This window comes from Nematolebias whitei, chromosome 2 (assembly GCF_014905685.2).
Source record: "Nematolebias whitei isolate Nwh7 chromosome 2, NemWhi1, whole genome shotgun sequence".
NCBI lineage: Eukaryota > Metazoa > Chordata > Actinopteri > Cyprinodontiformes > Rivulidae > Nematolebias > Nematolebias whitei.
Genome location: NC_056499.1, coordinates 55,091,135 through 55,101,719, shown reverse-complemented (window position 1 = coordinate 55,101,719; position 10,585 = coordinate 55,091,135).

The following is a 10,585-nucleotide window of genomic DNA, read 5'->3' as shown; positions in this document are numbered from 1 at the left end:
CAAACCCTGTTGACTCCTGCACCAAGAGAACCACGGTTAGCCCCCCCTGAACATTTCAGAGGTGAGCCTGAGCAATGTCGACCATTTTTGACTCAGTGTGACATTCAATTTCAATTGCAACCTTCATGTTTTCCCACTGAGCATGCTAAAGTAGCTTATGCTGTCTCACTTCTCGCTGGAAGAGCCAAGACGTGGGGCACTTCTGAATGGTTAAAAGGTGGCGTGGTATGTCGTAATTTTTCTGAATTTTCCAAAGAGTTGTGTCAGGTTTTTGACCCCATCCTCCCTGAGAGAGAGGCAGCCCGAAGAATTTTTGATATTAAACAAGGCAAGGATTCTGTAACCAAATACATCATTCACTTTCACTCTGTTTCAGCAGACAGTCAGTGGGATGAACACGCACTCACTGACGCCTTCTTCAGGGGGCTTAATGAAGATGTTAAGGATGTGCTGGCAACAATGGACTATCCCTCATCCCTACGCCAGCTGGAGGAGGTGGCCACCCGTGTTGACCTTCGCCTGCGTGAGCGTGAGCGTGACCGTGAACAGAGTCGAGGCAAGGCCACAGCCATGTCCAGAACCAGACATCACCTTGTGGATCATGAACCTAAAACGGAACAAACCAAGAGCCCTCAGGATCCTCTGTATGCGACGGAACCCATGCAACTAGGAAGAAGTCGTCTGACCACCCAGGAACGAGAACGTCGGAGGAGGTACCATCTCTGTTTTTATTGTGGTCAAGGCGGTCATGATTGTCATCATTGTCCAGTAAAAGACCAGGCTCAGCAGGAGAAGAGAGGCTCCTGTTGAGTCTTAGTCATAAGATCAAGTCCTCTCCACCTATCATGTCCAAGTCCAAGGTCAAGTTCATAATAAAGGGTGGTCAACCCGTCATCGTCTCAGCTTTTATTGATTCAGGGGCCGACACGGAATTCATTGATAAAACCTTTGCCAAATCCATAGATCTGACCATTGTTCCATCACCTAACAACCATAAGGTCCTCGCTTTAGATGGTCATCCTTTAAGTCAATCTAGTCTTGAAACTGTTCCAGTCACCATGGTGTCGGCCAACAACCATTCGGAACTGATCAGATTCATTGTTATTGATTCACCCCAACTCCCAGTGGTTTTAGGTTCCACTTGGTTACGCAAACACAACCCCCAAATCGATTGGAGGAACCAAGAGATTGTAGGATGGGCTAATGAGTGTTATTCTACATGTATTCAGAGCCAACCCAGTTCACCAGCCCTTGTCACAGCCAATGAGGAGACCTATCCTAATCTAAGTCAGGTACCTAAAGAGTACCATGATTTGAAAGAGGTCTTTAATAAATCAAAAGCTACGTCCCTTCCGCCACATCGTCCATACGATTGTGGTATTGACCTGATCCCAGGTTCTACCCCCCCTCGGGGTAGATTATATTCTTTGTCTGGTCCCGAGCAAGAGTCCATGAGGAAATATATAACAGAGTCCCTCCAAGCTGGTATCATTAGACCTTCAGCATCCCCCGCTGGTGCAGGTTTTTTCTTTGTAGGGAAGAAAGATGGGTCACTTCGTCCATGCATTGACTATAGAGAACTTAACAAAATAACCATAAAGAACAAGTATCCTCTGCCCCTCATGAACTCTGCTTTTGATATAATCCAAAATGCTAAGATATTCACCAAACTGGATCTTCGCAACGCTTACCATTTGGTCAGGATACGGCGGGGAGATGAATGGAAGACGGCTTTTAATACCGCAGATGGCCATTATGAATATCTTGTTATGCCATTCGGCCTCACCAACGCTCCTGCCGTTTTCCAAGCCCTGGTTAATGATGTCCTTCGTGACATGATTAACATTTACGCTTTTGTTTACCTTGATGACATACTTATCTTTTCACAAGATAGCATTTCTCACCGTCGCCATGTCAGAGCTGTCTTAACCCGCCTTTTACAGAACAACTTGTTTGTCAAGGCAGAGAAGTGTGCTTTCCACCAAGTGTCCACCTCATTCCTTGGGTTCAACATTTCTCCAGGTCAAGTATCCATGGAACCCGGGAAGGTATCAGCGGTGGTGGATTGGCCTAAGCCCAAGGATCGTAAACAGCTGCAAAGGTTTCTCGGTTTTGCAAATTTTTATAGGAGGTTCATTAAGAACTACAGTTCAGTTGCAGCTCCTCTTCATTTTCTCACCTCATCTAAGACCAAGTTCATCTGGGACTCCGTTGCCAACCAATCATTCCAGAAGCTCAAAACATTGTTTTCCTCTGCTCCAATCTTGCACTCTCCAGACCCCGAGAAACAATTCATTGTGGAGGTCGATGCATCCAGCACCGGGGTGGGCGCCATCCTCAGTCAGCGCAGCACAGATGGTAAGATCCACCCCTGTGCTTACTTCTCCAGGGCACTCTCCCACGCTGAGAGAAACTACGACGTGGGAGACCGTGAGCTTTTGGCAGTCAAGATGGCCCTGGAGGAATGGAGGCACTGGCTGAAAGGTGCGAAGAAGTCCTTTTTGGTATGGACCGACCATAAAAACCTGGAGTACCTTCGCACAGCAAAGAGACTCAATCCCTGTCAGGCCAGGTGGGCTATGTTTTTCTCTCGGTTCAGTTTCACCCTCTCTTACAGACCCGGGCCCAAGAATGCCAAGCCGGATGCCCTGTCCCGGGTCTTTGAGGTCAAGGAAGGGCCCTCAGATGAGGTCGAGTTCATCCTGCCTGAGACCGTACGTCTTTCTTTGACTCAATTAGAACTCGATCTCCAACAAGTCCAACTCTCCGAGCCACGTCCACCCACCTGTCCTAGGGGGCGCCTGTTTGTCCCCAATCAAAAGGTAAAAGAGGTTCTTGAATTATGCCATTCATCAAAGTTGTTCTGTCACCCAGGAATCACCAAGACCCTCCAACTCATTCGCGCCCGATTCTGGTGGGCTACGCTTACGGAGGACACCAAGCACTTTGTCAAGTCATGTCCCGAATGCAATCGTGCCAAGTCTTCCAATCGCCCACCTGCCGGGCTGCTACGACCCCTGCCAATTCTTTCACGCCCATGGTCACATATTGCTATGGACTTTGTGACTGGATTACCCCCTTCTGAGGGTAATTCAGTGTTATTGACCATTGTGGACCGTTTTTCTAAAATGGTCCACCTGGTTCCTCTCCCCAAGTTACCTTCTTCCAAGGAGCTCAGCGTTATCATGGCCAAGGAGGTTTTCAGGCTCCATGGACTCCCCCAGAACATTGTGTCTGACCGAGGTCCCCAATTCATTTCCAAGTTCTGGAGGGAGTTTTGCAACCTGCTAGGGATCTCGGTCAGCCTCTCGTCAGGTTTTCATCCCCAAACGGATGGACAATCTGAGCGTACCAACCAGGAGGTGGAGACCAAGCTTCGGCTCCTCTGCGAGGGGGACCCGAGGAAATGGACGTCCAACCTCCCTTGGATTGAACAAGCAATCAACTCTCTTCCATCCTCTACATCAGGTATTTCACCCTTTCATGTTGTCTATGGATTCCAACCCCCTGTTTTTTCAGTCCAGGGGAGAGAAGCTCGGGTTCCCTCTGCACGACTCGCAATTTTACGTTGCCAGCGAGTCTGGAGAAAAGCCAGGAGAGCCCTAATTTTGGCCACCAAAAGGTACGTTCGGGGGGCTAACCGCAGGAGAACGCCTCAACCATTGTACAAGGTGGGCCAGAAAGCGTGGCTCTCCACCAAGGACCTTCCTCTCCGTGTGGAATCTAAGAAACTAGCACCACGTTTCATTGGTCCTTTTCTGATTACCAAAATAATCAATCCTGTCTCTGTTCGCTTACAGTTACCCAGGTCCATGCGCATTCATCCAACGTTTCATGTCTCAAGACTCAAGCCATTTGTCCTGCCACGTTTTCGACCCACCACCGACCTCCCACCACCCGCCAGACTCATTCAGGGGAGCCCAGCCTACACGGTCCGACGCCTTCTTCGTTCCAGAAGGTGGGGGAGAGGACTCCAGTATCTGGTAGACTGGCAGGGGTACGGCCTGGAGGAACGTTCCTGGGTGCCCTCACGCAATATTCTGGACAAAACCCTCATTAGAGACTTTCATCGACTGAACCCTCTCCAGCCTGGTGGTCCTTCAGGAGCCGGACCATGAGGGGGGGGTTCTGTCATAGCTCTGCTCTCTGTCAGCTCCTCTGTCATGCTGCACACTCAGTAATCACTCAACTCATGTCACCTGTCACCGCTCATTATCCCACAGCTCCACCACCTGGTCCAGTCAGTACTTAAGCTCACTCATTCCTCTCAGTCTGGGCCAGATTCTCTATCCTGTCTCATCAGCAGTAGACTTTCCAGCATTCCATTGATTGACTCATCACGTTCATGACCCTTGCCTTGACCACGACCACGCTTTTGCCTCAGCCCTCGTCTGCTTTTGCTCATCTGATCAGGTACCGACTCATGCTCTTGTTTTTTGACTCTCTTTTTGGATCACGTACTGGATACTTCTGCTGAACAACTGACTTCACGGTATGAACTCTGCCTTTCCCTTCTGACTGTTTTTTGGATCACGGATTAAAGGTCAAGCTCATTCTGTATCACGGACTTATCCTTACCCCTGAATCTGATTCCCACAGATTCATTTCCCCAATTAGTCTTTTTCCCCCTGCATCTACTAACCTTTATCTTTTAGTTGCAAGCCTGTTGGACTCCGTTCCAGTGGACCTTAACATCAGTTCTACTTCTACTGGCAGCCCGCCACTACAACACTACCCAATCTCGAACTACCAATCAGAAGATCGGAACCAGCCCAGAACCGGACCTACTCCAGAGTTTTACTTTATTTCACAATAAATCTTTTAACCCTCTCAGTGGTTGTTGTTGTTGTTTGCGATCCGGCCTCTGGTTCATGACACACATGGCAGAAATTTAACTCGAAAAAGAAAATAATCCATTGTAATTAAACAATTAATATTCTTTGTGCTTGAACTAGCTTTAAGAATAATTAATTAGTCGTGAACTTAACGCCTTAGCTCACTACATTGCTGAGTGGAAGTTTCTGGAAAACCTACGTTTACATCAAGCGAACGTTTTATCAAGAAACTATCTGTACAAGCTAAATCTTCTGAAATGTTCTGACTGTCATCCTGATAAGATTTTTGTACATGTAAACTTGACCTGTTTTCATGACCCATTTTTTCATAATAAATATCGGACTCACCCAGCAAATGATAGAGTTCACTCTGACCTAGTCGGTGACTCTCACCTTTGCAAAGGTATTGAGCACTAAAAAACCACCTCGCCGTGTTTGTGTGAAGTTATTATCTTCAAAGGTTAAACAGAAAATACCTATTAGAGAGACATGATCATCCAGAACCGCGTCATCTTGGACCTGCTCACCGCCTCACAAGGAGGGGTGTGCAAGATTATAGGAACCACATGCTGCACCTACATCCCAGATGAAACTGGAACTGGTGGAGACATCCATGATGCCCTGAACGACCTAGAACAGCTGAAACGGTATGTGGACAGTACAACATCAGGAGCACAACCCTTTGACCTTCTTTCATGGCTCACGTCTGGACCATGGTGGCATCTGCTGCTGAAGATTTGCACCCCCGTCCTGGTAGTACTCGTCCTCTTCTGCGCTTTCACCACATGTGTCCTCCCACTTTTGAAAACAATGATGATGAAAGCTTTACAGGTGTTTTAATCAGCCTTCACCTGTCAAGGTTAAACCAAGAAAATTACACTCCACTGACACGATCAGAGTATGATGATGCTGTATAAAAGAGATGCATTATGATTCTTGTACTGAAATTGTGTTCAACGAATAAGTACAAAGATGATGTTTTGATGGTATCAGAAACTCATTACAATAAACATTTAATCAACTGACCCTGTTCAAGATGATTTGTTCTGATCAAAGAGTGTTCCAAGCCAAACACTTATTGATGCAAAACTGATGTGTCACTTTCCAAATAAAAAGTCAATTCTAACAGCAAGGCTTTGGAGTTCACCTCTGGTTTCAGACCAGAGGTGGATTTTCCTCCTTGCAAAGAGCGTTGGCCAAAAATCTTACTCTGTCCTTCTTTTTTCTGTTGGGTACGAGAGAAATTAATTAAATTCAATTCAGTTTACTTATATAGCGCCAAATCACAACAAAGTTGTCTCAGGGCACTTTACAGAAACATTCACATACATAAAAGCCAACTAGTAGTTCTCTATCTAAGGAATCCAGCAGACAAGATGAATCTTGGCTTCGATGCAGTCTCCCATGCTGAGCAAGCACAGTACCAAACACAGTACAAAATACCAAACAGTCCTCATTTACCCATTCATACAGCTCTCTACTAGATCTCTACAAAGCTAATTGAACAAATCATTCTAAAGAGACTAATCAGAGCTTTAGATCACATTCATACACTGATGGGACACACATCGGAGGCTATGAGGGGTCCAGTGTCTTGCACAGGGACACTTCGGCATGTGACTGCTGGTGGATTCAAACCTCCAACTTTTGCATTGGAGGATGACTGCTCTAACTGCTCAGTCACAGCCGCCCAGTAATATAGTAATAATATAAAGGCATTATTTATATATTTATATAAAGGCATTTTAAACACTTTCCATACTCTTGCAATATTCTAAACAATGTTTCTAAACTCTAAACGTTACAAAAGAGCACAGAATGTCATGATTTCAGCTCTGTACCTCCTCTGTTCTTTGCCACCTGCAAGCGCTCTTGTCCACGCCCACTTCTCCGTTCTGCACGGTGAACAGCTGATCAGCTGCAACAGGAAGTTTATCCTGCAGTAAGGGCTGCACAATGCTGCAAGAGGGGCTAAATAATTGAAAATAACCTTTTAAATAAAAATTCCATGTTCATTGTGCGGCTCATCCATCAATCAGCCAATTGTGTGTCATGTCCAATCTTATTTTGAAAAACCGTGATAGAGCGAGTCCGTGATAAACGAACCGCAAAGTCGCGAGGGACTACTGTAAACAGTTTTAGTTATTCATCCTCTGAGGCATCTTTTTGCTTTTGGGTTCAGTCACCGCACCAGATCCTAACACTTCGTCTCTTGGACACATAAAACATCTACCTTCCTTCTCTGCATCATGTCAGCCAGCTCTCAACCTTTGCCTGTCGTTGTCCCCACATTTAGAATTGCAACCCTCAGTCTTACATTCCTGATCTTCCTCTTCTCCCTCTGTCTCCTGACATGTTTCCCTCCTCCAGGTCTTCAATTAACAGTAGCACAATTTCTGCCGGCACCCTATTTGTCAACAGCACTGATGGCGGTCGTTGTTAACCCGGGCCTCGACCCATCTGTTATGGTGTTGCTTGGATGAACTTGCATATTACTTTTGGCAAATGTGTTTTATTTCTGATACCCTTCTTGACATAACACCATTTACCCGGGCTTGGGACCAGCACAAGAGATACACTGGCTTGTGCTCCCTAGTGGCTGGTTTATATATTTGAAGGAATATGTGAGATAAAAATGAAATAATCTACTTCACTTGTCCACAACACAACACAATTTTCATTCAGTCTAAAATGGCAGTTTCATTTCACGTGACAAATGACGTAATGCCGATTTTGAGAATGTGTCATATTCAGGTAATACAAAACGTGATAAGGTAAACATGAATACATTTCAAATTCATTCAACCTTTATTTATAAAGGTTAGTCCCATTGAGCCCCTGTGACTCATTTACAAGACAGACCTGTATCAACAGTTATTTTATTTTCAACAGCTGACTGTACAAAGAGGTAGAGATATTTATTTTATTTCATACCAGTCTTCAAATATGAAGATTTTGTATTGATATGACTGATGCAGCATCATTGTTCAGGCTGCTTTATAAACTATTCAACCTCAGCTGACTCCCTTAAATGAGGAGCAGGGGCTCTACTTCGAGCCCCTCTGGATAACAGAGTTTCTTACCTTATCTCTATGGTTGAGACAAGCCGCCATGTTAAGAACTTTCATTTCATCCAGTTCATCCCTCGTGACCAAATTGGCAACTGACTACTGACTGTAATTTTTATGTATGTTAATGTTTCCAAAACAACAATAAACTCAATGAAGGGTAAAAAAAATAAATTTTTTGTTGAAACTGTTGTGAATCTTTGAATGTTTTAGTTAAAACATCTATGGATATCTGTAAGCTTGACTCACCTGAGAAGAATTCAAGCCATTATCTCACTCAGTTGTAAATGCTGGAAACTGTCTGCTGCAGTTAAGATACTCATCATATACTGATCAGAAGTTTTCTACAGTTTAATAAAAATGTACAGTATGTGTCCCTTTAATGACCACAATTTTTAATGTTGACCTACAGGTTGACACAGCCAGTCAGAACAATATTTCTAAACTTCTGTCACTCAGAAGGTTGGGCCAGGTCCTCTGGACAGATTCTTCTTTCCATCCAGAGGACGTAATTCATCCTTGTTTCCATCTGGATTATTGAGCATGCATCAGAACATTCTGGTCACTGTTGTTTGGTTGTTTTTGTTGAGGTTCACCACATCACCACAGAGAACATCTCACTGCTCCTCAACCTCAATGGTTACACCAACATGTAGAGATCAGGTCGGTTCGGGTCTGTCGCTCTTCTAAAGACTGAAGGTTTGAAAGTCAGGGTTGAGGATGGACCAAAATCTGACAGCTGTTCTCAGATTCCCAACCAGTTCTGACTTGACCTCAGTCATTCTGAATCAACAGTCAGGGTCTCTGGACCTGGTCCTGGTCCATGTTTACCTGTTGCTCCCCGAACACTGATGCTAAGTCTTTGACACTACTAGCCATACGAGGCTTCTCATCCTCCTGCCTCTTGCTCCTTGTTTTCCTCGGGTTGGTGCTGAGACTCTTGGATCGCAGTGTTGGGTACATCCTTCCCTCATCCACCAGCAGCCCCTCCTCCTCACTGTTACCATGGTTACTCCTCTCTTTGTCCTGCTGACTGGGGCTGCAGGCGATACTGCTGGTGGACTTCCGTCTTCCGAGGTTTGGAGACAGTGAATGCTGCATGACCCTTGACCTGTCATGGTGAAGGGACACTGCAGCCTCCAGTTGGCTCTTTTGAGCAAACCTGTCCATATCAGCGTCCTTCCGGTCAACCTGAGGAGGGCTGGGGCAGGTGTGGGGGTGCTTGTGTTCAGGGTCACAAGGGGAGATGAAGATGTCCACATTGGACAGAGACTGAGTCCTGTTCTTTCCACCAGCATCAAGAGTTGAAACAAAGTCCTTCCCATCATCTGAAAACAAGTTTAGACAGAAAATTATGAATTATTTTGGTGTAGATTCTTTAAACGTCTGAAAAACTGCAAACAAAACATTAGGCTTGAATGACAAACATTGTTCTTAGTTTCCATGGCAAACGTGTGCTGGCTGACAATTAACCATGCCAATGCAAAAACATCAAGGACCCCTTATTGGGTAAATGCTGATTTAGCATTTAAACCATCCATCCATCCTTCCATCCATCCATTATCTTTACCCATTTCTTCCTTTTTGGGTCACGGGGGTCACTGGTGCCCATATCCAGGCATCACTGTGCGAGAGGTGGGGGACACCTGGACAAGTTACATGTCCATCATCGTGACAGAGAGAGAGACAAACAACCATTCACTCACTCACACCTAAGGACAATTTAGAATTACCAATCAGCCTATTGTAGTATGTCAGGACAGCTTTGCTGTGGACACACGGGCCACCATACATGCTATTTTTTTTTTTTTTTCTTTTGTGAGCTCAGTTTAAGTGTAGAAACATTGTGAAGTGTTTCAATGAACTTATCATCATCGCTCAATTTTTATTATTATTTTTTTTTAAAGAAAGAGAAGAAAGAAGAATAAATAAATAATAAAAAAGAAGAAGATAAGACGAGACCACCATGACAAAACAACATGCACAGCACAATGCCACCCACAATATCACCATGAAACATTCGACATCGCACAAGGAATCATCTAGCTTCCACCACTACCCAACCTAGCGTGCATCTGTCAAAGCACCTGAATCCAAACACCCACGCAAGCACGCCCACCACCACCAGATTTCTCCAAAAGAATGCCCAATAGTGGACGCGGGGGCCCACAGACCCGCCCCCCCAGGACACAATGGCAACATAGGGAGGACCGGAGCCACAGGCACACAGCGGCCCACAGGCCCGGAGCCCCAGGAGTCTCCCAACAGGGAGAACCGCACCCCCCCAGAGAGGAGCAGAGGAAAGAACCGGGTGACCCCAGCCACCACAATGCAGAGCCTCCAGGAAGCTGCAACGACGAGCCCACAGGCCCGGCCAGCGACCCATGCCCCCCCCCCCAAGTAGATCCGGTCATGGACACCGAGCCCCAAGCCCCGAGGCCATACCACCCCCTAGCAGAGCCCCGACAGAGCCAGGGCACCCAGGCCCCGCCAGGCAGCAACCAGGGCGGACCGACGTGTACCCCACCACCCAGCCCAGACACCGAGAGCCACCAATGCACCGGCGGCAAGGGAGTCCCCCGCCAAAGGGGGGCACGACTGGGGGGAGTGGGCCGCACACCAAACGTGGGGCCCAAATTGATCCAAGAGAGGGGGGGCCACCAAAAACCCAACCCGAGCAAC